The sequence below is a fragment of the Microtus pennsylvanicus genome, chromosome 6, assembly GCF_037038515.1.
Source record: "Microtus pennsylvanicus isolate mMicPen1 chromosome 6, mMicPen1.hap1, whole genome shotgun sequence".
Lineage (NCBI taxonomy): Eukaryota > Metazoa > Chordata > Mammalia > Rodentia > Cricetidae > Microtus > Microtus pennsylvanicus.
This window is the reverse complement of record NC_134584.1, coordinates 43,029,521-43,057,066: the sequence shown is the minus strand read 5'-3', so window position 1 is coordinate 43,057,066 and position 27,546 is coordinate 43,029,521. Positions and strand designations below refer to the sequence as shown.

Below are 27,546 nucleotides of genomic sequence, written 5' to 3'. Positions count from 1 at the left end.
AGTCACTTATGATGACAGTTTCCACAGTATTTTGGTTTAGCGTGGGGGTGATCCCCAGCTGATGGTATTCATTCTCAGAAAAAAAGGGCACCAGTATAGCGACGGGGGCTGACACCCCACAGAGGGAGGCCGGGGTCGGCCGGGGCCAGGCTCTGCCGGCGGCGAGGGCGACTGCGGGAATGGCTGGCAGGGCACCCCTCGGCGGCACCTGGCGGCGGCGGGCAGGCGGACAGAGGGCGGTCCCGGGTGACGCGCGGGGCTGGGAGAGCCGGCAGGTGCCACCCCGCGGGCCTCCGCCCCTCGCAGCCTGGTCGGCGGCCCGGGCAGCAGGGGCCGCTGTGTGAGCCTTGCTCTCGCCGCCCGCCGCCGCCCTCCCTCCCGCGCGCGCTGCTCGCCTCCCGGCGCGGTGAGTGAGGGGCTGCGGGGCTTCGATTTCCTCGGGCTGGGGCAAAGTTCTCGGGGGAGTGGAGCGGAGGGCGGCTGGGGAAGGGCGTGCGAGCCGAGGGGCCAGAGCCGGGGGCAGTGCGGGAGGGCAGCCGCGGAGAGCCGGGGGCCGCATGGGGCTGGGCAGGGCCTCCCTCCCTCCCTCCGGCCGAGGTTGCCCGCCAGTCCTGCGCGCCGCGCTCACCTGCGCCTCCCGGAGCTCTGCCGGCCCGCACCACCAGGGAAGGTCGTGGTCCCCGGGGCGCGGGGGGCGCAGACGTGCTAAGGGTGGGACTCAGGGAGGGAAGACCGTACTCGACCTTGGACCGGGGAGGTCACTTTCCCAGCCCCCGGACCTCGCCTCTCAGGCGCCTCTTCCCAAACCAGTGATCCCTTCCTGCTTCTTGTGTGCGTCCCGCCTGCCCGGGGGCGCTGCCTCTTCGGCTTCGGGAGCAGCATCCCGTCCCGGGATGGCTGCTGCGGGCCATGGAGGGAGGATGAGTTCACAGCTGTGGAACAGGTCGCTCTGGAGACGGAGTGCCAAAGCCTGTCATTTATCGCCTGAGTGTCGGTGGGAAGTGGGCCTTTCCTTCTTATCAGCCTTCGCTGATTCCAATTTACCGGTTGCTGAGGACCGCCTTTTGGGACAACCTGGGGAACTCGGGGGCGGGAGAGGTAGGGTTCGCTGGGCACCCATGTCCGGACGTAATCGGCATACAAGCCCCATTTCCACGGGGAATGCTTTCAGCGATCGGCGATTGTCTATTGAGTCCCCTCCTGTCCCTAAAACAGTCCCCTTCAAAAGCCTTTTCATTCAGCCCTGAGCTCCCAGGTGATCCTTTATTTCACATCTCTCCTGCTTTGAGTTTCTTTTATAAAAGCCATCCTCTCTTTAGTGAGTGCCGCCACTTTCGTACTCCCTGCTTGCTTATTCTCCTAATTTGTAGCTTATCCTCAGGCAGAAATTATCCCCCCCCCCAAGGTCATCGAGGACTAGGTTAAAAAAATCCCTGCTCCCTACCCCATAGCAGATGTTTATCCAGTGCTCGGGTCCCTGGCGCTAAATACTTGATGCTGTCACCCTTCCACAAACCTGTTAAGTAGATACTGTTTCCAGTTCAGGGTTTGGCCTCCAGCCAGTCAGGAGCTCCTGGCTGCTAGTCTGATGAGCCCGGGAGTTCTCTTCGTTTTTAGTTTTTAGTTTCACTGTGCAGGTTCAAGCATCAGGGTCCAGACTCTCAATCTTTTGTCCATTTTTCTTGTTTGTCTTACTATAATAGCTAAAACTGGTGTCATGGTCTCTTGATCCCTCTTCTTGTTTCTCTGCTACTGGGTGCGAACGACAGTGGGCCCTGCGCATGTGAAGTTTTAACTCTAGGCTGAGCCACATGCTCAACCCTCTCTTTAAAAGAGAGATAAATAGATTGATTGACAGGTTGATTTCACATAACTTAGTTTTCAAGTCTACTTAACTTCGATTCAAACTTCGTGGCCCCGTGTCTTTATTTTAGTCTGATATCTGTGAGGACACATTCTAATACTCCCTTTATGTGCTCCATGTCTTCCAAAAGCTTCTGTAGAAAACGATTTCCGACACAACCTGGTCACCAAGGCGTCTGTCTCCTGCTACTACCCCAATCCCAAGCATGGAATCTTTTTTCCAGTTTTCCTGTGATCTCATCTTGCCTTCATCATTCCTAGCCTGCTCCCCACCCCATCTACTCTTCACCAGCTCCCCTCTTCCTGCTGTGCACACACAGTGGTCACTTGTCATACAGTTCTTTTCTCTTATTGGTTTTGAACTAAGGTCTCCCGTTTTCCAGGCTGGCCTGGAAGTCACTAAGTAGCAGAGGATGACCTTGAACTTCGGATCCTCCTGCCTTTACCTCTGAATTGCTGTGATTGTGTAGGAATGTGTCAACACTGCCAGTATAATAAGTCCGTGTTGGAGAGGGAACCCAGGGCTTTATCCAAGCTAGATCAGCATTCTACTAACTGGGCCACAGTCCGCAATCAATACGCATTTCAACTCTTGCTTGTCTTCTTTTGTGAGTGTTAAGTGTTTGCTTTCTGTGAGGAGATCCCTAGCATTCCATTGTCAGACCTATGTCTAGTAGTTGCTTAATAGATGTTTGTAGAATACAATGAACTAAGGTAGCACTGGTACAGTAGCCTCGGTGATAGTAGAAATTAAGCCAGTCTTACAGGACACTCATAATTCTGCCTTGGTAGGCGTGTATTGCCACACTGAGGTACCCAGTCATCCTCACTGATCACAGCATCTCCCGGTGTGATGTAGGAGCCAATCATATGGGGACTATGATTTCAAAACAAAATGGGAAGCAACAGTAAGCTTTCTTAAAATAATCTTTTTTAAATTGGAAATACAGCACGTAGATAAAAGCGCACCAAACATCAGTGAGCAGGTGAGCAGGGGCTATATTTAGGAGTAGAAGGTCTTATTCTGTCAGAACACAGGAGACTGCAGTCGGGACAAACAGGAATCTTTTCACAAAACATGTGGGTCTGAACGAATCTGGAGAGGCCAGGCCAACAAAGGATTGGCTGTGCGTGGTAAGGTTTGAGGTGAGGAGAAAAGACTGAAAGGTACCCCCAAAGCCATGGCACCTTGAGATGAGAATGGTGACCCCCGGAGACAAGGGGAAAGTTCAAGAAGTAGGATTTTTCCCTCATTCAGTTGTTGACTTTCTATGCTGTACCTCTTGGGCCAACATCCATTTTAAGGTAGAGAAGGACGATGCTATTTAGGGCCACTGTAAATATGCTAGCAGATCAAACTGAGAAACAGCCTGGAATTTAATGATTCATATCATATGCTATGGAATGCACCATAAGCTGATCTTTAAGAGGGGAGCATTTCTTACACGTGTTTATGTGACTCATTCAGGGTGGAGCACTTCAAACTTATTGAAAAGTTAAAAACGTCTACAAATTTGGCAGATAAAAGGCAGATCGTCTAGAGACAGCAACGGTGACACACACCTGTATGCCCAGCTTTTGGGAGGTGGAGGCAGGTGAATCAGAAGCTCAATATCATCTTTAGCATCACAATGAGCTGGAGTTCGGCCTGGGCTACATGGGACCCTGTTCAAGAAAACATTTTTTTTGGGGGGTGATGTTTAGAGAAATGAAATTTCCAACTCTTTCTCATAACTGATACAGACTGATTAAAAGCACGTGTTAACTAACACACTGGCCTACGGGAAGTAGCCTTTTTAGAAATGGTAGGAGTAGGTGTACCGCCACATACAGGGCTTGAGTGTTATGGGAATGATAGGGTTCCACAAAGAACACCAGATGCCTGTGAGGGTTTTGAAAGGGGAACACAGATTGAGGGGTACACTGGTTGAGGGAATGTAAAAGCTGATATACGGGAAGTCAGTCTAGAGGTCCTTAAAAATTCTAAAAAAAAAAAAATACTAGCATATGATCCAGCTATACCATTCCTGGGCATGTAACTGAAATTCCAAATCAGCATCCACAGAGATGCTTCCATATAGACATGTTTGTGATCATCATGGTAGGCCATGAGGAGGGCAGGAAGGGGGCCGAAAGAGAGGGTAAGGAAATACATGTGACACGAAAGCAGAAGGGGAGCGGGGAGAGAGGAAGCAAGACTGAAGATGGGCGCGCACGGCTTCCACGTGTGTTGTGGGGATTCAAACTCAGGTCCTCACACTGCACTGCAAGTGTTTTCTTTACCCACTGAGCGTCTCCCTAGCACTTGTATGATAAACTAAAGCGGGAAGGCAGAGGTGCATGCCTTTAATCCCAGCACTTGGGAAGCCGAGGCAGGCGGATCTCTGTGAGTTCGAGGCCAGCCAGGTCTACAAAGTGAGTTCAAGGACAGGCTCTGAAGCTACAGAGAAACCCTGTCTCAAAAAACAAAAACCAACCCCCCCCCCCAAAAAAAATAGAACAACAACATGGTCAGAAATAACACAACACAGACTTGTTCCTTTTAATGTAAGGCACAATGCCAAACCTGGTCAAGGCTGTGGTGTTTCACAAGTTACTGACTGAGAAAACATTTGCCTTCCTGTCAGACAGAGTGGCTGGCCAGGTGTAGAAACCTGCCCAGGGTGGTGTAGGTTAGTGGGACAGTGTAGTAAACTGCTGTCACACACAGATGGGGTGGGGCAGGGCAAACGGAGACCGACTGATAGCTCTCAGGATTGCAGAGGAATTGGGCAATGGAGAAATGGGTGGTGCATGGGACGTGAGATCCAGGGAAAGAAAATGCAGTTCTAAGAACTGGAAAGTGTGTGTGTGTGTGTGTGTGTGTGTTGTTCATGCTTATAAACCAGAGGCTGATATGGGTTGTCTTTCTCAGTGTTATCCACTGGGAATACTTTTGCATAGCTACAAAAGAGGCCTGAGATGAGGTTGTCTAGGCCAGCAGGGGCGAGGTTTACTGAAACCTCATTTTGACCTACTGAATATTATTTTATTTTATCCTATAGTTGGGGGTGGGGGAGTGTTTCTGGAAGCAGGTAAGGGGAAGGACCTGTGAAGATTGTGTTTGTAACTCAGCCGTCTGGTGTTTGACACTTTGGCATTATGAACCGCTCCTATTCAGGTTCTGTCTCATTCCCTATCTGATTTGGACAGGGCAACTGTCTTCATTGTTTATATTCCCTGCCTGGCTAACATTCAGCTTGCGTATAGATTTCGGCATAGAAAATGGAGAGTATGAGCATCCTTTGTACTTCAGTGCCTACAGGATGCTCAAATTTAAATTTAAATTAGAAATGCGTCTAAATTAGAAATCCCTATAGACAATTACGAGGTGCAAATTTTGGTCGTTTTTCAGGCATTGGTTTTAGCTGCAGAGAAACACTTCGTGTTCGTTCTCTCACAAGCCTTCTTAAGCCAGCAAGGTCTACACAGGGTCCTCGTGTTGCCTACGGGCACAGCAGGAGGAGAGCAGGAAAGGTGTTGCGGTGACATTAGAAGCTTGCAGCAAGGGTTTGAACCCAAGTCCATCTACACATTCAATTCTTCCCACGCTGCATAGCAGCTCTGCTGCGTTGATATAGGAAGCGATGTGGGAGGATGATACTATCATTTTGACAAGGAGTAGGGCAATCCTAAAAATAATGCAGGGTAGACTTTCAGGTCAATGGCAGGAAGGCATGACCCAGCAACAGAGCGGCTTCAGTAGCTCAGAACGTTCTTCAGTTCCCTCTTCTTCCCATCTCAAATGCCTTTGTAATTTGCTTGGTGCTTTTAGAATTAAATGACGTGATAAGCACAGATCGGAAAAGAAAGGGTGCTTGTTCCTTAAGCATGACTTCCCTTTGGCCTATCCAGGTCTTCTCTGTCCCTCTTCTTACCCACTTTCTTGTGTGTTTTTTGGATAGACAATGGAGGGCAGGGTCTTGTGGCCCCAAAAGATTTAGGTCTGAAAGATTTACTACTGCCCCTAGTGTTCACTATGTATTCAAATCCTGCGGCTTATTATCCGGTTAGCACAGGAGGTTGGCATGGCCCTTCACCCTCTTACCCGAAACTCTAGCAGGTGTGGCGGTAACCTGAGGGAAGGCGACCAGAGTGACTGATGTTCCTAGGAATCTGGAGTCCAAGTGCTGAGTTTTCGAAAGCTTGGGGTGCGCATGTACAGAGTGTTTTAAACCAAGGTGCAAGAGCCAATGTTTACTTTCAAAGGAAAAAATATGAGGGATGGGGAAACCATTTAGCATTAAATATAGTTAGTGTTTTTTATTTTTTAATGTTAGGTTGCTCATGTCCAATTGTCATTCCTATAGGTAAAAAAAATGGTTGGATGTTGCCAACTTGCCTGTGGTCTTCCCCTCAGAAAAACAAAGCAGTTGTATTGAGACTCTAACATGTTAATCTGATCGGACTACAGGACCTCCTTTCACAGACTGGGCAGTGCCCGAGACTCAGGAACACTCTCCCAGTAACATGTACTGGTCTGGCTGCTGGACTGTTTGCTCAACAGAACTATATATTTATTGTAAACCCTTTGGTTCCAGATACACTTGTGGTTGCGATGGATAATATAAGTGAGTGTGTGCAACGGATAGAGCTTAAGTTCAGCAGGAAAGAGTATTATTGTTTTGGCAAAAGGCAAATTGAATTCTTTGGAAAATCCCCACAAAAGTGAGCGCCTAAAAACGTGGTCAGGGAAACCGTAAGAGATCAGAAAAGAAAACTGTAGAAGAAACAACAAACAAAAGGACTTGAGAGCTAATATCCTGTGCTTGCCTTATGAGCATTGTGTTGTTTTAGCATTTTGGTTCTACTTAGAAAATGAAAACTGGAAATCGGAGAAAGTAAAGTCTGGGTATGACTTATACCAGAAAAATGTTACTCAGCAGCTCATCCTGAAGGAAGGTCTTGGGGATGTTTTAAAAGAAAATAGGGAAGTTGTACAAATGTATATAGTTTATGTTAAGGAAAATATTTATGTTATAATAAAAGTTGTAAAGTAGTCACCCTGACAACAACAACAGCCATAATAATAATAATAACAAATTAATAATGAGCAATAATAATAGTCGACCAGAAGCAGTTGAACTTTCTGTAGTGACTCATACCACACTGTAGGAAGTGGTAAGAACTGTCGACTCTGGAGCTGCTCCATCCGCTTGCCTGCAGCAGTAAAGACAAGGGAACCTTGCCATTGGAATCCATCAGCGCATGTGCAATCTTCGCTCACAGCTTCCCATCTTGATGGTATACAATCAACTTGTACTTCTTATTCTTAATAAGAATTTTGGCATCCATATGGCATTTAAATCCACTTTTAATAATGCGAGCCAATACGTAAAACTTTGGGCTGTGTTCTATCTGCCATAAGTCACCTGCAGGAGCATGGAGAGCGGAAACACACTCTTGATGACCTGATAAAGGGCATCACAGCTGTGTGTCACCTGATAATTGCCGAGTGCTACTATTGTGATAAGTTGAAAGGGTAAGATATCACTTCTTGTAGTTCCAGATAATATGGAAGCACAGCCATTTTTCCTAAGGCATTAATTAACAGGTTAGTGAACAAAGTCCAAGTTATAAAATAAGAAGAAAAAAGTACATATTACAATAACACTTACTGAGCACCGACTCTGTCAGGCTCCCAAGGCCACAGGTCTAGTTAGCTGGGAGAAGAGTCTCTTTCTTCAGGGTGGAGCCCAAGTGCTTTTCTAACTCATGGTCCGTTTTTCTCTGTGATGCTGACTCCAAGCGTGCCCTTACACTGAATTATCTTTGGTGTTATTCTTAAATTTCCCAACTCCACTACACAGGTGACATTTCTTACTCCTACAGACTTTCCTGTGGAATGTGGACGAGGCGGGGCTATGCTTCCCTCCGTTCACGAGTAGGAAAAGTGTCGCTAAGGTGGAGCGGTGACTACTGAGGCTGAGGCTCCCATGAATCACAGCTGGACGTGTTAAAGGAAAGTGTGCAGCTTCGGGATCTAGTGCAAGCCAGGGCCCTTCTCTTCCCCTCTCCGTGCTCTTCCTTTCCACAACCTCTGACCTTTGTACTTGAGGTTGTCCCTTTGAGTGACTGTCTGAGCGTCTTGTTGGAGGTCATATTTGTGAGATTGGTAGAAGTGAGGCTTAATAGTGTTCGCTACTGTGTGTTCCCTAAAAATATCTGTTCAACTTCAACACTGATTTCACCTCATTTCATCAGCTGACAGGAAGAACAAGGGAAAGTTTTCGACTAATTCATCCACAACAGGCAAAGGCACATCACAGCTGTTCAGTCCTTGGGTTTTTTGTTATTGTTGTTGTTGTATCATTTTGTTTTGAAGACAGGGTCTCATGTAACCCAGACTATTCTCAAAATCTCCGTGTAGTCAAAGATGGCTTGGAACTTTGGCTTATGCCTCTGCAGCCTATTAAATGCTGCTTTATACATGGTGAGTAGGTGTTCTACCTGCTGAGCTACACTTCCAGTCCTAATCTGTGCCCTTAATCCTGGAAACTAAGAGTCTAGGGCTCCAAGAAATTTAACGGATTTTCCCCAAGGTCTCCTGAGTGGTAGGTGACCGACCTTGGTCTAGAATAAAAATACTCTGAAAACTACATATTCTATCACTTACTGCGTATACCTGAGGGTCTGTTTTCTGGTATCTAGAAAACAAGTGTTGGGGGATATATCTCATAATTTATGGATAGGAAGATTATAGTTTGTTTATCACTGCATAATTCACATTCTATTTTCTTCAAAAAAACAGTATCTATAATCACACCATGACCCCAGCATAGAAAGAAGGTCAATTTAGGTCATGTGCTAGTGATCACTGGAGGAGTAAATGGGCGCTTATGTTGAGGAAGGTGCTGCGATTCAAATGATTGGGGTGCTGGTTGTTTTAAGCAGAAACTGTAAGGTACTATTTCCCAACTACCCCAACCATGGGAAACTGAGATTTGTAAGTAGGTCCTATAAAGAGAACTTGACTTGTTTAGATGATATTCTTCATCAGATTCGCTGAAGATGCAAAGACATTCTTCAAATGAGTAGCGGTTCTTGGAAATTTACATAGGGCATTGATGAAGCAATAATTCTCTTACGGGTGTCAACAAAGGTGAACTCTTTGAAAGAATTTCTCCACGTGCCTCAAGACTGGGTTAATTAGCTCCAAAACTCTAGCAGTAAGTACTGTAGAGTCTCCCAAATTTGATGTTGGTCAGTAGATAGCTTGGGAGGGCCCAGAGACACACTAGAACACACAGGATTTGTGCATAATGTGATCTCTGAGACGGTGTCCAGCAATACCCCAGGCTGTTGATTTAAGAGAGTCAGGAAATAATATATGTAAAATATTAAGTAAAACCTATGTGACTGTGAAAGGATTAGCTTTAATGTTAGTGTTGCAACCAGGCATTTGTAAGCCACCTACATCAACCTTATCCATGTCTGCCAGTCTTGCATCATGATAGTTGTGTGTGTGCGTGCGCATGCGTGTGCAGGTGCATGTGTGTATGAGACAGAGACAGAGAGAGAGAGAGAGAGAGAGAGAGAGAGAGAGAGAGAGAGAGAGAGAGAGAGAAAGAGAGAGAAAAGGAGGGAGGGAGAGAGAGAGAGAGAGAGAGAGAGAGAGAGAGAGAGAAAAGGAGGGAGAGAGAGTTCTTATTTACTCATTCATTGCAGAGGGGGATTTAATTTTAAAATTCTGCTTGCTGGTTAACAAATGTCTTCATGACATTTTTATACATACTTTGTTTTGGTGATTTCCCATCTTTTCTTCAACTCCATCTCACCGTTTTCATCTCCAACCAGACCCTTCCACTCTAGGTATGATTTGAAGGTGGATTCCACCCCCCCCCCATCACCCTAATTCACTAAGAAAAAAATTTTTACTTAAAATATGTTTGGATTTTTTTTTCCTTTTGAGGGGAGATAGGATCTTGTACGTAGCCTCAGTTGACCTCAAACCCTAAGTTTCTGCTCCTCAGATTTTGGTGTATTGCAGGCCTGAGTCACCAAACTTGACTAATGCTTCTACTCTTTAAACATTACTTTCATATTGACTTGTTATATGCAAGTTGCTGGGCACGTGAAAACCTAGAGGCAGCCACGAGTTCTCATTATCTTGTTTCCACATTCAAATTAGCAGCATTCATGTTAGCTCTGTCCACAAATTATATGCTGGATCCACCCGTTGCAATAGGTTATAAATCCTACTGCCTTCCTATGAGCCGTCTCTGCCAAAAAACAAAATTAATTTTTAAAAGCCTAAGTGAGATCATGTGGCTGTGGTGCTTAAAAGCTTATGGCAAGAGTTTTGGTTTCTCAAGACAGTCTGGAGATAGATAGCGGTGATGATGGCAAACCAGCGCGAAGAAATTCGGTGCCAGTGACTTGTGCATTTAAGGACAGTAAAGATGGTGAATTTGAGTTATATGTCTATATTTAAAGAAGTGAAAAAAAATCCATACATTAAACTAACAGCCTCTGATGCTTTCCTCTGGCACATAGACAGAAAGCTAAGCTCCTCCCTACTGTGGGAAGACCCCACCTCCCCATCTCTGTGGCATCAAGCATCACTCTTCCCTACTGCAGGAAGACCCCACCTCCTGTCTCTGTAGCATCAAGCCTCTCTCTCCCTACTGTGAGAAGACCCCACCTCCCCATCTCTGTGACATCACACATCACTCTCCTCACTGCGGGAAGTCCCCACCTCCCCGTCTCAGTAGCAGTAAGCTTTACTCTCCCTGTGTTCTCTCTGTACTCTGCCTCCGCTCTCCTGACAGGGTTCATTCCTGCCACCCTGGCTTGTGTCTTTGTCCTTGTCTCCCGCCAGACTGCTCAGCCCCCATAACTCTCCAGTCCCTCCATCTGACTACCCTCATCTCTTGTGGACCTCTGTCCTCCTTACCCTGTCACATTACAAACACGATTCCCTTCCTTCCTAACTTTTGCCTCTGTGGCTCTTATTTATGTGTGTATTTATCTTTGCTTATCTTGTCTTCCCACAAGACCGTAAGTTCCTTGAAAATGGGAACTTAATCTAATCCTAGTGTCAAGAAGGATGCTTGGCACTTAGCATTTATCAAATTTGTTAAATCAAAGAGTGGAGAGAAGTCCCTTCCTCCATGACCCTTACAGTTTTGGGGAGTCTTGGCAGCCTTGGGTTGAGCTTATTGGCAAGGACATCAAGGCCCTCTCAGCAGTGCCTCATAGAGAATGACAATCAACTCTGCTCAAAGGGAAATGCTAAATGGAGGTGGAGAGGACAATCTTGGGGACAAAGAGTCAGGCAGCCTAAGTCCTATCAATGTGCTACTGGCTCAGCAAGAAACTCCATCTCAAAAGATAGAGTGGAGAGTGGTCAAGGATGATTTCTGATGTTGATCTCCCCTCCCCCGACACACGCACACATACACACACACACACACACACACACAAATGTACCTGCACCTATATAAGCACGAGTACATATACTACACATGCACTAAAAATATGGTTACATACACACTAGCTGTTTTTCCTGACTCAAGGATGATAGAGGGAAATTTCCCCTCCCCCATCTCTCTACTGATCCAAAATAAACATGGGAGAGGATAAAAATATAGCCATATATTAGTAGTCAAGCATGATGCTGCCAAAGCCAAGCTTCAGATGCACCTAGTGTTAGATATCGAGTAACACATTCCCACCAGAAACACCTGGCTCCTCTGCACCATCTGCTCCCAGAGGGCCCATTATATGCACTCAGTTGGATACATCAATAAGGCTGCCTTGCCAGTTCAAGACTACAGTCTCAGCAGCCTTCCCTAAGCCTAGGTCCATCCTTTCCAGCATAGCTGGGTGTCTCAGTTAGGGTTTCTATTGCCACGATGAACTACCATGACCAAAAGATGAGTTGGGGAGGAAGGGGTTTATTTGGCTCACACTTGCATATTGCTGTTCATCAGCAAAGGAAGTCAGGACAGGAACTTAAGCAGGGAAGGATCCTGGAGAACAGATGCAGAAGTCATGGAGGGGTGCTGCTTACTGGCTTGCTCCACATGGCTTGTTCAACCTGCCTGGTAACAGAATCAAGAACCACCAGCCCGGGGATGGCATCATGCACAATGAGCTGGATCTTCCCCCCATCAATCACTAATTAAAAAAATGCTCTACAGCTGGATCTCATGGGGACATTTTCTCAGTAGTAGTTCCTTCCTTTCAGATGACTCTAGTTTGTGTGTCAAGCTGATATGAGATTGGCCAGCACACTGGTGATGGCTACAACTCTCTGCTTCTCACAGATAATTTCGTAAACCTCTCGGCTCATGTTTTCATTAATATATTTCCTAGTGAGTATAAAAAAAAGCCAGATTTGTGATATAGGTTTTTCTATAATTCTAATGAAAACAAATCTGTACTTCCAGGTAATCAGTAAAATCAGATCATTTTCTGAATATAGTGCATTGATCTTAGAAATATGGAGAAAATCTAACAAAAAATAAATTAATAAAGTGAAAATATTGTAACTTGAAAAAAATGTTACCCATAATCCCTTCGAGCAGAAATAACAATTTCTAACATTTTGGAAAATTGCCTCCTGGCCTTATAGCCATTTTTTAAAGTTGTTGAACTTTTACTTTTTGATCTCAGACAGGATCTCACTGTTAGCTCAGGCTGGCCCAGAACTGACTATGTAGCCCAATCTGGCCTCAGACACATGGATCCACCAGCCTCAACATCGAAAGTACTGAGGTTAGAGATGTGTGCCACCAATATGCCTGACCAAGCTTTTCTTGAGAAAAGAATAATGTAGATGAATATCAAATATTTAAAGGCTAAAGCAAAGGCCTTACAACATGAAAGTTTTATTTCTTCCTCAAGAAAAATATTTTGGAAGTCTTCCAACGCGATTAAATAGAATGATAAAATGGACTAGATGTATCATCGCCTAGACTCCAGGGTAATCTTGTTTTACCTGTTACACTTTATCTCTGAAATCTAAGGGTCTTAAAAAAATACAATAGGGATATCACACCCAAGAAGTTTAAGATAATTACTCAATGCCAAAAAGCACGTAAGCAACAGAAAACATTTGCAAATAAAACCCATAAGGCAAGGACAAAGAGGGCTATGCAGCCTCCTTCACAAACAGCCAGATTAGCTTCCTCATCTCCAAACTCTCAGTGCATTGGGAAACCTGAAGGAGTGGGGTGGGAGAAAGGTCAAAGAGGGGAGGGGGCCTTGGGCAAGGGAAGCTGGGGTTTAAGCCTGTTGCACCTGCTCCCTAAGCAGAGACCTACAGAAAGGTTAAGCCTGTTGTAGCCTTTGGACCCAGACCTCGTCCCAGGGAAACTTGGTCGAGGGAATTTCTAGCTGAGACTTGGGACGTCCAGGTTCTCTTCCAGTGTAGAAGACCCAGGCAGGCAAGAGGCTCACTTCTAGAATTTAGTCTTTTAACTAAGGTGGTCTCTTCTGAGCAATGTTTTCATGATGGCCTTTTAAAGATTATAGGAATTATTGAACTATTTCAGACATCACCATGCTATGGTGGATAAAACCATACAAGGAAGGATGCCTTCCTTGTTCTTTACTAACCAATCACCCAGAAGGAAAATATGTGGTACTTGAGGATCCTCCATAAATTGTCTAAGAAGAACATTTTCTGTTTCCCTATAATGAGATTTATAAAGATTTGCCATAATCACTGCTACAGGGCAGGCCTTGTTTTGATCTTAATTTCGGTCTCTGGAGGGACATATAACCAAGGCCTATAAAACGCCACTTTCTATATCTTCCCAGGAAAACAGTGGGGTAAAATGTGACACGTTCCCTTGTTTCTGCAAAGTGGCTGCGTTTAGGAATGTATTTTAATGACTGACATGTATGATGTGTGTGTGGAAGAAGTGGAAACTAGTCTCACTTTAAAGGGGTCACGGGATCTGGGGACAAAGCTGGCTTCCCCCAGTTGCTGGGTACCAGATTCTCTAAGAACTTACTTCCATGCAAAAATGAGTCCAAGGCCTCCTCCACTTTGGACGTCTCTTTCGGGGTTAATCTCTCCCCCACGCCATCCGTTCTGTTATTCTGTGCTTCAGTCTGTCTTGTGCTGTGGCTGGCTCTCCAGCCCCACACCTGCTACCGCTCTGAAGACTCCAGAGTCCCTTCAGGTGCTGGGGTGTGGGCAGTCTAGGTTTTCCTAGTCTGGCCTGACTGATAACCTCTGTCATGGTCCCCACCCACTTTCAAAGCCTATCTTTGCGCTTAGCTGGAAAGACGCCAAGAGCCTGTAATTAGATCTCATGTCCCCTCCACAAGCCACAGCCTCTGGCTTTTCAGCTTGCAGATCTCTTCTTCTCCTCCCTCTTTAGTGACCCTATGGTCTCCACTGGTCCCTTCATCTTCTTCTTATTTCCATATACATTCGGCCAAACGACTCTGAGCTAATACTACAGTGGTCCCTGGATGTAATCCAAGTATCTCAAAGTTTGTTCTTGAAAACTGGATAAAGGAAGAATTGATCAGTTCATCAATTTCAATCTTCCCTACACACTGACCAATACTGCTTAATCCTTTCACTCAGCCCCTCTCTACCTTGACTCCATAATAGAATCATTTGTGAACTTTAAAAAACAATCCCATTGTCCGTGCTATGCAGAGTGACACACACACCTGTAACCTCAGCGACCTGGGAGAAAGAAGCGGGGATGGGAAGAGTGGAGTCAGCCTCCACGGTCTCTAAAACAGCAAACGCCATTCAGCTGCACAAAGATGCCTACTGCCAAGGCCAATTCAGTCTGGAATTTTGGCGTGTGACCCAAGTATCAGTATTACTCCATGTTCTCCAGAAGATGCTGTGCCACCAGGAGGATGTTTACTCCCCGTTGCCCCAACAGAGATCCTGTTCTTTCACTAATTTTGAAGCCCTCCTATGGAAATGAAAGATGGTATTATATATTTTCTCTCATATGTGGAATCTAAATTTAAGTATACACACACACCCCCACACATAAATAAATATATGTAACAAAAATAAAAGGCCCCTATCAGCTAAGCATGGTGGTTTAAGGTTTATAATCTCAGCACTAGGTAGGTGGAGGCTGAGGCAGGAGGATCAGGAATTCAAATTTACCCCGAGGTACACAATGACATTCTTATCACAGAGGGGCAGGGGAAGGTCCCTCTACCTAACTACATCTTATAACCTTAAGCATTTAATGCCATTGCCTCCTTTGATAAAAACTACTACTTTGATGAAAACAAAAACCAGAAGATTTTGCTGATGAGTTCTCTGTAATGATTTTTTGTTTGCATCTCACCGAGGCCTGGTTAGTGCCAGGTATTGGGCACAGGGTGAACAAGAGAAGAAATCCATGCCTCCTCATGCTGGCAGTCTACAGCTGCATATGTCCAGGTCAGTTGAGCAACCCCAGCATGTGGGAAGCGCTATGCAAGCTTGGCAAGGGGCCTTAGCTCACACTTGGGCTCCAGGAAGCATTCCATTCCTGCCTCCTACTAACTCACTTAGATCATGCCCTTCTTTCCATGTCCCCTTCTCAGAGAAGGAACTCACTGCTGCCCTGGTGGGGGAAAGTATACCAGGAAAGCTGAGAGCTAGCCTCAGCTAATAACTGACTTGGCAACCAACCTGTGATGTGTAGAAAAAAAAACCATCACAAAAATCCAAAACACCAAAACCAAGGGAATGACCTAAGCTCGATTTTGCCTATTTTCTCTCTTCTCTAGCTTTCATGCCTAGAGGATGATGAAGTAGGCCAATCTATTCTGTCTTTACATTTGGGAGTCAGCCTTCTCTCCCTAACCTAAGCCATAGGTAGAAGCCATTCTACACTATCACAATGACCTATCTGACACGTGGATGGTTTTCAACGCCTTCTTCAGAATTTCCTGACTTCTGTTTTTGTTGTCTTTTTGACATTTCCCTTCTCATCTCTGGGATTCTTTCTCTCAGCACACTCCTTAAATGGCGCTATTCTCCACAGGTCTATCTCATTCATCTGTTACTGCAGGTTGAATCCACAACGAGGTGTGGCGGTTTCCAAAATCTGCAGACCCTTCATCCCGGCCTTCCTCTTAAATACCTGCCGAGCATCTCCACCTGAGTGATGCATAAGGTTGTCACACCGTGGTTTCCCAATGCCCTGCTCTTTCAACCTGTCTCTCTGTCCCTGTTGCTTATCTAATCTGGTGGCCCCAACCTCGGAAGCGTTAGTCATTCTCTCTGGTGACTGAGTCACCAAGCCCATCTGTATTGATGTATAGATGTGTTGATGTGTAGATGTTCTTGACGGTGTCCCCCACTGTTACACATACATCTGCACACTGTGCCCTAAATGAGACCGAGTTCTCAGAGGTGGTTGCCGTGAAATCACGCTTACTCTCTCTGCCATCAGGGCCACTCCTAATCGTCTCTCTTGCAGCTGATTGACCTCCAGCCAAGTCCTCAAGAGTCTGTGTCACAGGCCTTGGTCTGGAGTGAGCGTGGGTTGTCAGTGTGGTGAGAGCTGGAGAACCGTGTGGTTGAGCTCTTCCCCACACTGAGCTTCTCCACAGGGTTTCACCTCTGGGAAGTCCACACTTCTGCCACGGCATCTTGTCCCACTCTTCATTTGCCCCCTCTCCTCAGGAGGCTTCTCTCTTCTACTACCGGAAAGCCCCCAATTCCTACCATTCCTTAAGAAATAGTTCAGCTCTCATATCTGCGCTCAAAACTTGCTTAAAATATATTCACATCTTTATTAGTTTATTCGTTGATACTTTTTGGATGCTGCCTTGTCCCATGCAGAAAACAAGGCTTATGATGAGGGGTAAGGTGCTTATATATTAGAAGGCATTACATGAGTGTTTTTCAAATGACTCAAACTGCTCCAGCCGCAGCGGTGGGCCATTCGGGCTTTTTATCTGTTTGTGTTTGTTCGACCCTCAGTCAATAAATAATCCCATTACACACGATGACTAAGTTCGTTGCGCCACAAGTGACTCACCTCACAACTCAGCAAGACCTCAGCTAGTCTCTTCCTAGCTCAACAAGTGTTTCACACTTCCCTGTCAGGGGATGTCAGGTTTCTGACCGCATCTCCAAATGGGTACCTTTGATTTCTGGACCTGGCTCTTGCCACAGGAAACCGTTTGCACATCCTCCTCACCTTTGCCATATGCTGTGATAAGAGTCTGCATCAGGCACCCCCTGCAGTCCACCTGAATAGTTCAGCCAAAGGGGAAACCCAAAGCCTGCTGGGAACTTGATCAGCCATGTAGATAAAGCTTTATAGTTACAAGGGGAAATGGAAGCATATCTTTACGGTGGGTCCTTTTTGGGTCCTTTTGGGACTCCCGCCAAGGACAGCAGAAGCATGGCAAAGGATGCCAGAAGGCAAGAGACAAGGCTAGAGAGAGCGTAGTGTAGAGAGCCAGGTGGGGTAAAGTTCATGTGTTCAGCAAACACCTTGCCTGTCACCTGTCTTATCATTCTTTCTTGGCATTGAGATTTGAAGCAAGCACAGGTTTTATTTTCTGTAGGCAGTCTTTGAAGAAACATGGCACGGGGCACAGAAGAGCAGGTCAACTTAATCCTTATGCGAGGACATTGAGCAAAATGGAAAGCTGACAAGTCGGGAAGTCTGGTTAATAAGTTATAGCAGCATTCCAAGCGAGAGATTAATAAGGGTCAGGGACCATGAGCAGAAGGGGTGAAGGAAGGAGAAAGGACTTTCTGAAGAAGTACCAGTGAGAGGGGAATGAACTTCAGAGTCATTGGGGGTCATAAAGCTTAGAAACGGCTTGCAGTTTCTGTGCTGGGTTATTGATCCAGGTCATTGGGAAAGCCTATCATAGAGGAGGAAGTGATTGGAGACACAGTCGTAGAAGAGGAAGTGATTGGAGTCCGAGGATGGTGTCCCAGCCAGGCTTCTCCTGTCTGTATTATGTACTGAACTCTGGCATAGATTCCATTAGGTTTATGTGCTTATGAGTTTCATGAGAATATCTACCACATTTTCCATCCCAAACACTTGTCATAAAGCCTCACACATGGAACAGACTTAACATATGGTTGCTAGGTTAAACAGATAGTTTATTAGTTTTTTATTGCATCACAAAGTCAGTGAATTTAAACAGCATGAATTTATTAATGGACCCGAAGTTCTGCTTGGCATGGCTGATATGTCCGCTATCATGCCTGTTTCACAAGGCCCAAAGCAAAGTATTGGTTGATTGGGCTTATTTTATTAATATTTTGCATTTATTTATATGTGTGTGCACTCATGTATGCTGCAGTATGCGTTAGTATATACATGTGTAGGTCGGAGAACAACTTGTAACTACATTTTGTGCTTCCTCCATGTGACTTTCTGGGATCGTCCACAGATCTGGTGACAAGAGCCTCTATGCTCTGAACTATTTCCATGGTTCGTATTCTCTTACCAGGAGAAAAGCACTTCCAAGGTCGGTTAGGCAGAGTCTTTCTGTGTGGTTGCAAGGCTAAGGTTCTCATTTCTTGGGCAGTCAGAAAAGGGCCTCTTTCCAGCCCTGAGTGAGGGCCTGAAGTCTCGAGGGCAACAATGATTTGCTCCTTTGCCCCCTGGCCAGACACAGCACCTTGTTTTTAAGGGCTCATGTAATTAAATAGAGCCTACCATGACAATCCAGGCTAATCTCTATTTTAAGGCCTGCCACCTTAATTACATCGGTAGACTCTGTTGTGTCAGGTAACATTGTCACAGGTGAGGCCATGGATGCCTATTATAAGGGGACATTGCTTTGTCTACCACGGTTGTAACTGTCTATCTAATCACAGAAGGGTTATGATCATGGCTCTTAAACATATGTATGTTGGCTTCTTTTGTTTGTTCAAGGAGGCACGAGGATTCCAGATTTTCTCAGTATCAAGAAAATGAGAACAGATTTCAGGGAAGCTATCCAGCTTCTGCTCTTCCAAGCCATTAGCCCATTTATCCATTCTGTGTGTCTGTCTGCCTCATCTATTCAACCATTCATTCACTCATATACATTTTGATACTGACTCTAAGAGTCTAGACTACAAGGTGAGGGGGGGATGTAGCTCCACGGGGAGTGCTTATCCAGCCTGCATGAGGCTCTGAGTTCAATCCACAGGCCTGTTTAGCTGGGCAAGGTGGTGCGTTCCTGTAATCTCTGCACTTGGGAACAGGAGGATCAAAAGTTCAAAATCATCCTGGGCTGCGTATCTAATTCAAGACTAATCGGGAATAAATGACATGCTGTCTTTAAAAAAGAAGAAAAAAGAGTATCCAGGCTGGGTTATGGGTTTGTACAGTGATTTATCCACAAGGATAAATCCTGTCAGATTTCTCTTAGATCATGTTTAGTTTATTGAGGTCTATATCACATTGCTTTTTCTTTTGGTTTAGTTTTGTGTTTTGAGGTAGTCTCATGTAGCTTAGGCTGGACCTACACTTCTGGTGTAGCCAAAGATGGTTTTAAATCCCTGATTCTCCTGTCTTTCCAGGAGGATTACAGGCACACACTAGCCCTCGGAGATATGCTAAAGTTTCTTAAAGCCATAAGCCCGGTTGTGAGTTTGCCCTGTGCTGATGAAGTTTTGCTTTCTAGTAGGGGATTACTAGTTTGCAGTGTGTTGTGGCTTCAAGCCCTTACCAAGTGCTCAGTAAATATGTAATTGAGGCAATCACTGCTTAATTTGCTCCCTTCTGTATGTGGCCATGCAATTTAGACACATTAATAAGCATGTATTATTATTTTAACTTTTAACTTTGTTTAAATAGGTAACAGATGTCATCAGCTGCTTATTACTCTCCAGAGACACTCTGGGCACACACAAGGAAGCAGTTCAACTGTACCCAGCCTTATTATCCATATTCAGTGATAATTTCATAGCAACATAGATAAATCGACTTCATCCTTAGGTTTTACAACTCCATTCCTTTTTATGACATGTTATTTCGTTTTTATTAATATATTATGCCAGTTTATTAATGCCTCTTATTGGTGGCCACTCAGATTGCTTCCATCTCTTTCCTGTTACAGATTATCACAGCAAACAAGTCTCCTGTGTGTACCCTTCACACAAATATAAGTACGCCCAAAGACCATTCGTGCCATGCTAGGTTTTGCCAGTTCACCCCAAGAAGGTTACACCAATCCCATTCCCACCACAATGCACAGAGGTTCCTCCCGCCCAGATCAACATGGGTTCTCAGACTTCATGGACTCAGTCAACCCGATATGTGAAAATGGTATTTGAATTAACACTTGGGCCTGACACAAGAGTAAATGACACTGGAGAATTTTTGTGTGTACAGTATGTGGAAAGCATTTGTATCTTCTTTTTTTCTCATTTGTTTGTGTCTTTTATCCATTTCTTTTATGGAGTAGATGATTTTGTTTATAATTTATTTGTCAATAATCTTTATGTAGTAGAAAAAGTAACTTTCTAGGGATATAAAGTGTATGTAGTTTTCTTTCAGTTTGATTTATTGTCTGATTTTTTTTACTTAGTTTTAGATATATACAAATCTTTAACTTATTTTAGGTGGTCTTGTTTAGTTCATTTTTAAGCCTATGACTCTATGCTTTCACTCACAGTTAGAAAGTCCTTCCTCTGTCCAGTAGTATAAAATAATCATTTGAGGTTGTACAAAGTATTTTTTAGATCTTTATTTTTAAATAATTATAAATTATAGGAAATTATGATGTCAGCACAGAAATAACCTGGAGCCCACACTTGGCTCTCCTGGGATATTAAGTATTATATGAATTTTAGGTTTTTACACTTTTGACCCAACTGAAATTTATTTTGGTATAAAATGGGATTGGATATGGCTGTGCATGTCTATGATCTCAGCACTTGGGATACAGTAGAAGGAGAACTAGGAACTCTAGGTCATCCTCAACTACCTAGTAACCTCAAGGCTATCCCTAAACCCTCCTTACATGAGACCCTGTCTCAAAACAAAGAAAAAACCAGAGAAACAAAAACCAACCAAACGAAAAAAGAAAGAAACCAAACAGATATGGATGTCAACTTACTTTTTTCTAATTGACTTCTGTTGGTCCTAATATCTTAAAGTTATATAACCCCTATTTTCCCCAGTGATTTAAGCACGCAAGAATAAAGCAAGTGCCACATTCCTGTATGCAATGGCTAGTTTCCTAAGCATTAAAGTACAACTAGAATGGGACATGGCATGTCTTGTTAGCTTATGTTTTTCCAAGAAATACCTGTTCAGACTGCCAATCCTTGTTTCAAAATACCGTTATGGTGTAAGTTGGCCTATTTCTCTTGTATTGGCTTTGGGTGGTGTGGGCTGTGCTGGGATCTAGGTGAATAAACATCTATGCCCTGCCCTGAAGGAGTTTGTCTATTAGGGTAAAGCATTTAGACTGATGTGCTTAAGGTGAACCGTGTAGTTAATCCTGCAGAGCCCTGGCCAGCTTCAGGCTGCTCAGATCTTGGACTATCAAGCAGCCTGACAGAACAGGGACGTGGGTTCTGGAACCGTGATGCTTGTAACTTAACTGCTCCGTGTCGTGCTGCCTGCCTGCCCAAGGTGTCATTTAGTCCAGTGGACGTAACACCTGCCACAACTTGTGGGCTACAAGGTAACTCTGCTGTTCCTTCTGTGCTTTAGTAAACCTAATACTTAGACAATTTCAACTTAATTTCATTTAAAAATACTTTATTGTGTATAGTTTGTATTTATAAGATAACCATTCTACAATTCTTACATTTCAGAGAATCATCTAATCTTGGGACCCTTGAGGGTTTTCTCACTTTACTAAAGGAGAAATAAGATGTTCATGTACTTACTTAATTATCTAGGTGTACATTTGTATAATCCTAAATCCTCTCTCTCCCAGCTATATAGTCCTAATATATATTATTATATCTTATATATCTAACATATTACATTAGATATTAATCTCATACGGGTTTGAAGTACTAGACATTTTTAAAAATGTAAAGTATGTTCATGTGGGTTATTTAGAGAGAAATCTTGTTAGAAACTTACAAATCCACTTAAAAATCACATTTGCTATGTAATGTATAGCAGCCTCCTTGACTTCAGTATGTTCTGTAACTTGCCAGTGTGTATCTAAAGGCCACCCCTTAACTCCACCTGAGCTTCGGATGGAAAGCTCCTGGTTTGGTGCTCTGTGGGGAGGGGGGTTCGTTTCTCACCTGCAGTGTGGTCCAGGTGAAGTTTCTCATCCAGTAGAGGTTTTAGGAGACAAATGCAGTTGAGAAGGAAGGGGAGTTTCCAACTCTGCGTCGCCTTCCTCTTGCTATTAAGAATTAGTATGCAGCAAGGTAAGATCTTCCAGGCGATTTTGTTCATTTTCTGGGAGTTTGTATCTCTGTGGGTTTCTGTGGCCAATCCTTGGAGGATTTTCTTATGGACACAAATCACTTGGCATGTTTGTGTCAGAAGGCTGTACTCTGAGAGTCTGCTGAGTTAACACAAGGCCAGTCATGCCCAAGAAACCTGTTTGTAAAGTTGAATTCCAAGTCATCCTTTTGAAACTGGTCACATAAACAAAGCCAAGGCTGAGTAAATGTGGCTGATTCTACTCAGGGAGTCCACGTCTAGAAAAAATGAGGTTTAATGAAATTAAAGCTAAAAGAAATAATTCTGTCTGCCTAGAGATTACTCTGTGTTTTAGTGTTTGCCTATGTTAATTTTTATATATTATATAGCATATAATATATTACACATACAATACATAAAAATGCAAAGTATTTGTAGTATATTTAAAGTGTGTGTATATCTATCTATGTATCTATCATCCATCTTTCTATCTATTTATCTATCTACCTATCTATTATCTATCTATCTGTAGTGTACGTGTATGTGTGTTTGTATGCCTGGGGTAGGGGTGAGGGTAGCTCATCTATCTATCTATCTATCTATCTATCTATCTATCTATCTATCTATCTATCTATCTATCTGTAGTGTGTGTTGTGTGTATGTGTGTGTGTGTTTGTATGCCTTGGGTGGGAGTGAGGGTAGCTCATCTATCTATTATCTGTCTATCTTCTATCTATCTATCTATCTATCTATCTATCTATCTATCTATCTATCTATCTATCTATCTGTAGTGTGTGTGTGTGTGTGTTTGTATGTGTTGGGTGGGGGTGAGGGTAGCTCATGTGCTGTAGCACATGTGTGGAGGTCAGAGAGATGGAGGAAACTCCCTGAGGTCCATGAGTTCGCTCTCTCTCTCCACTTAGGTCCCAGACATTGAGGTCAGGTTATCGGAACTTCACACTGAGCTTAGACTTGTTGACCCATCCCACTAGGTTGTAATTCTTGAAACCTCTCAGAATGGGGCTGGAAAGGCAGCTTGGCAGCTAAGAGCACTTGCTGCTCTTCCAGTGGGCCTTGGTTAGGTTCCTAGCCCTTCCAGGGAGCCCTGGCAACTCAGATCTCAGCAGCTATGTTTTGGAGACAGGGGAGAGACCTCTGATTTTCAGTTTTATTTCACTCTGACTTGACCAACAGAATCACTACAACCTACTAACCTTGTATGCCTCAGAAAATTGGATTTATTTGTTGTTTATTTAAGGGTGAATAAATCATCCTTACTGGCAGGCTAGCTCTCTTTTAATACCAATGAATAGGGTGAACAGGCCTCAATACCCTGTCGCCTTCAACTACATAGTAACCTTCAATCTGTGATCATCTGACTTCGTGGATAATTTGACTTGGAGATTTTTGCCTTTGAATCGAGGGAGTCTTCCCACTTAGGGACCTGCTCTGCTTGTTGGGGCTCTCCCTCTATTCTCTGAGACTTCTTTATGTGGTCAGTTAGGTAGTATTAACAATAATGTGAACGACAGCCATCTCAGGTTTACAGGTCAATCTGATTACTGGTAATCACTCAATATTACCCACTTTTATTTTTTCTAGTAGAATTCATGGCCTCATACATGCTAGGCAAGCACTCTAGCACTGAGCTATATACCCATCCATTATTTTTCTCTCTCACTGTATATATATACATACATATATATATATATATATATACACGCACACACAAACACACATATATATGTGTATATATAACTTAAGACTACTCCTTATATGCTATTATGTATTATATTTATGTATATTATATCTATTAAACTAAAATATGTATACTTATATTCACACACATACACACACACACACACACACACACATATATATATATATATATATATATATATATATATATATATATATATATATATATATATTCAAGTTACCCAGGTAAGCTTGAAATCTTCCTGCCGGCTTCCTTGGTATGAGATTTCAGTCTTGGGCCACCAGGACTGGCTTGTTCACTTTTCAAAAACACCACTAACTGGACTTAGAGAGATGGCCAACGATTAAGAATATATACTGCTCTTCCCAAGGACCCAAGCCCACTGCCTCTAACTCCAGTTCCAGGGCATCCCATGACCTTTTCTGACCTCAATGGCTACAGTACTTACATGTACAAACTCACACACAGACACACATATATACACATAATTAAAGATAAAAAATCAAATGCTTCTTAAAATTGCATTAATTGGGACATATAGTTCATATCCCATAGTCAGCACATTTAGAGTGAGTGTTCCTGTATTTGATTTCATAGTCATCACTACAAATCACCTAAGAACATTTTCTTTAAAAAAAAAAAAAGCCAGGTGTTGGTGGTGCACACCTTTAATCCTAGCACTCAGGAGGCAGAGGTAGGCAGATAGGCGGATCTCTGTGAGTTTGAGGCCAGCCTCATGTACAAGAGCTAGTTCCAGGGCAGGCTCCAAAGCTACAGAGAAACCCTGTCTCGAAAAAACTAAAAAACAAAAACCAAAAAAACCCACAAACCTTGCATTTATTTATTTGTTTGTTTAGTGTGTGTGTGTGTGTGTGTGTGTGTAGGACAGCGTGTTTACCGCCATGACACACATAGAGGTTAAAGGAGAAGTTGTGGGGGCCAGTTCTCCCCGCCCACCATGTGAGTACCACGAGTCCACCTTAGGTCGTCAGGCTTGGTGGCAAGCGCCTTTCCCTACTGGGCCATCTCGCCTGCCCGGAACATCTCCATCAGCTCCATCAACAATCATCTCCCGCTCTACTCCCTTCTCACTGGCGCTGGCCCAGTCAACAGCCAGTCTTCTTGCCTTTTCTGGACATTTGTGTGAACCACAGCATTTGTGGTCTTTTGTGACTCCTGTTTTTCTTTCCAACACCACGGCAGGCAGTGTTAAAGCTTCTACAGCTGCAGTGAGTCCACGCTGAATCCTTTAAGGAGGATCCATTGGAGGACAAGTGTTGCCGGGAGCCACCGCAGCTGCAGCTGTGAGAACATCCCTTAGTGTCGCTGCAGCAAAAATGTTTCTAGCTGGATCTTGGCCATAGGCCAGTTCCCCACTGCAAGGCCAGTCATTGCCTTCCTTGATCTTTGCCTCAGCTGGCTCTTTGATGCTTAGCTGAGCGCTTCACGGCACCCTCAAATATTTACTTAAGAAACCTAGACCACTCAAAGCAAGTCTGGATTTCCTGGATAATGTATCAGAGAACTGCAAGAGAGAACCATGGTTCTGTCTCCTGTTTCTGGAACTGAGGCTGGGTAAGAGGGAGGCCAAGGGCAGTCAGTGTGCCACTAGAGGTGGGTTCTCCATCAGCACAAGATGGCCCAGACTCAGAGTGAAAGCTTTCAGTAATCAGGAATGAAAGTCGGGGTGTTGAAGGCAATCACAATCATACATGGTTCCAGCCATAAACCTGTGACTCACTTGTAGTCTACCCGTGTTGCTTCAGGAACTGGTGCTCCTTCCTTTTCATTGCTGAGTGCTATTTCACCATATGGACAGACCACAGATTTTTGGCTTATTAGTTGCCATGTTTTTCATTTTTTTTTACTTTTGGAGAGTAATATGGCTGAGAATATTCATATACAGATATATATTTATATAGTAGAATTGCCAGGTCTGTGGTAACTCTACGTTAACTTTCAGAAGAATTGCAAACCGTTTTCCGTGGTGGCCACATCTTTCCAGACCATTAGCCTTATGAATGCTCCTCTTTCTCCATGCCCTTACCAACTCCTGCCACTGACGGTTGGTTTGTTGTTGCTGTTGTTGTTTTATTTAACCAGCCATCCCGGTGGGTGTGGATTGTCCAGTTCACCTTTGCATCTCCATCATGAGGTCTACCTTGCTGTTAGTAATTGTTGACCGATTGTCTAAGCCTGTGATCGCCCTCTGGAAGGTGACATACACTGGAAGTATGAATGACTATAGATGGGCATAGGCTGAGGACCTGTTGAAACCTGAGGATTTGCGTGCGGTTTAACAGCGGTGTGATCTGGAGAAAGAGGCTTAGCTTTTCTGAGCTTCAACTTCTTTATACCCATGGATAAGATGCCTCTTTTGCATGGTTGGTTTGAAGGACTGGGTAAATAGGATGAATAGAGCATGGAACTGGGAGCAAGCCTTCCTTAAATGGGTGCTGCTGTCCTCATGGGTGAGTGAGTAGGTGGCAACTTCCTTTGTGTCCTTACCTCAACATAGCCAGTAGCTGATGTCAGGGGATGGGTTTCTCTACCTGTCATCTGCTACATCAGCAAGCACTCTTAGATCTCATCACAGGACCTGTTAACTGTTCTTCCACTCTGAGACTCCTGGGTGAGATCAGGTGAATGCCTGTTGTTATCAGTGTCTCTACTTCTCGCCGTGACTTTCCCTCAAGCCTTAACAGACCCATTTCACAGGTCCAACTGCTTCCAGAGGCTTGTACTTACAAGGGCATTCTTTGCAGAAGCAATCGATTCTTTCTAAAACTCCTGTTGATACAACTCTTTAGTTGTGAAGGTGCTAAGGCTGGATGCTGGTTGTCTGGGGCTGAGAAAAGGTGTTTTGACCCTGTGAGGGGCCTCCCTCGACTGGGCTGGTTTTGGTTGCCTCCTTGCCTTTGAACCTCTTGGATCATTTATGAAAGCAGAGGAATGGCTTTTATCTGAGGCCATAGTGGCAGCGTTCCCACTGCAGGAAGTGCTCGCTTGTCTTACGAATCCCACACACTGGCCGCAGGAAGGCCTCAGGATTTCATTTGACTTGTTTCTACATCTCTACAATTTCATGATGACTTTAGTGCTATTACCTGAGAACTCGAGAGCCCGGAGGAGGGACTGTGAACTTCCCATAGAGACCTTCATTTCCCAGGTCTCATCTGTCTGAATAGTCATAGCAGTTACTCCCCTTCTTTATACATCTTACTGTGGTCTTTGAACAAGTGCCCCGTTCCCCAAAGCTCTCTTCCGTCAATGTGAAACAATATAACAGACACAAGACCAGTCTGGAACTGTCCCTGAGCATGGGAATAAGTGAATGAATGAATGAATGAACAGAGGCCTTTTGTTTTGTTTTTAGAGCTCAGGAGAAGTCTTTAGGCTTAGAAAGAGATCGATCAGTCTCCACAGCTTTACCATACAGCTGCAGGAGAAGGAAGATGGCTTTACTTGGCAAGGTTGGTTATCTGCGAAAAGATAAGATAGCTTTAATCAGAATCATAAAAACAGACAGCTGAGGATTGTTAGGAGTGGGAAGTGGGGAGCGGGACTGATGTGGAATAGCTCACTGAAGAGGGAAATATTTTTTAACACAGGATAGCAGTGCATGATGGG

At 44.2% G+C, this 27,546-nt stretch overlaps 1 protein-coding gene and 1 long non-coding RNA gene across 3 annotated transcripts in view; one reads left to right on the top strand and one right to left on the bottom strand.

Annotated features, from left to right (window-relative positions):
• The first annotated feature begins 304 nt into the window (after window positions 1–304).
• Elovl7 (ELOVL fatty acid elongase 7) overlaps window positions 305–27,546 on the top strand; it is a 77,424-nt gene continuing 50,182 nt past the window's right edge. The window contains exon 1 of one of the 2 annotated variants that reach the window (XM_075976092.1): window positions 305–406. The gene's annotated coding sequence lies outside the window, so the exon portion shown is untranslated. The remainder of the gene's footprint in view (window positions 407–27,546) is intronic. The other variant, XM_075976093.1, reaches the window with a different exon arrangement.
• Window positions 11,785–14,020, bottom strand: LOC142852815 (uncharacterized). Its single transcript, XR_012911000.1, has 2 exons — window positions 13,869–14,020; window positions 11,785–11,948 (listed from the first exon to the last, which is right to left on the bottom strand). It is a non-coding gene; the product is annotated as an uncharacterized LOC142852815 (long non-coding RNA).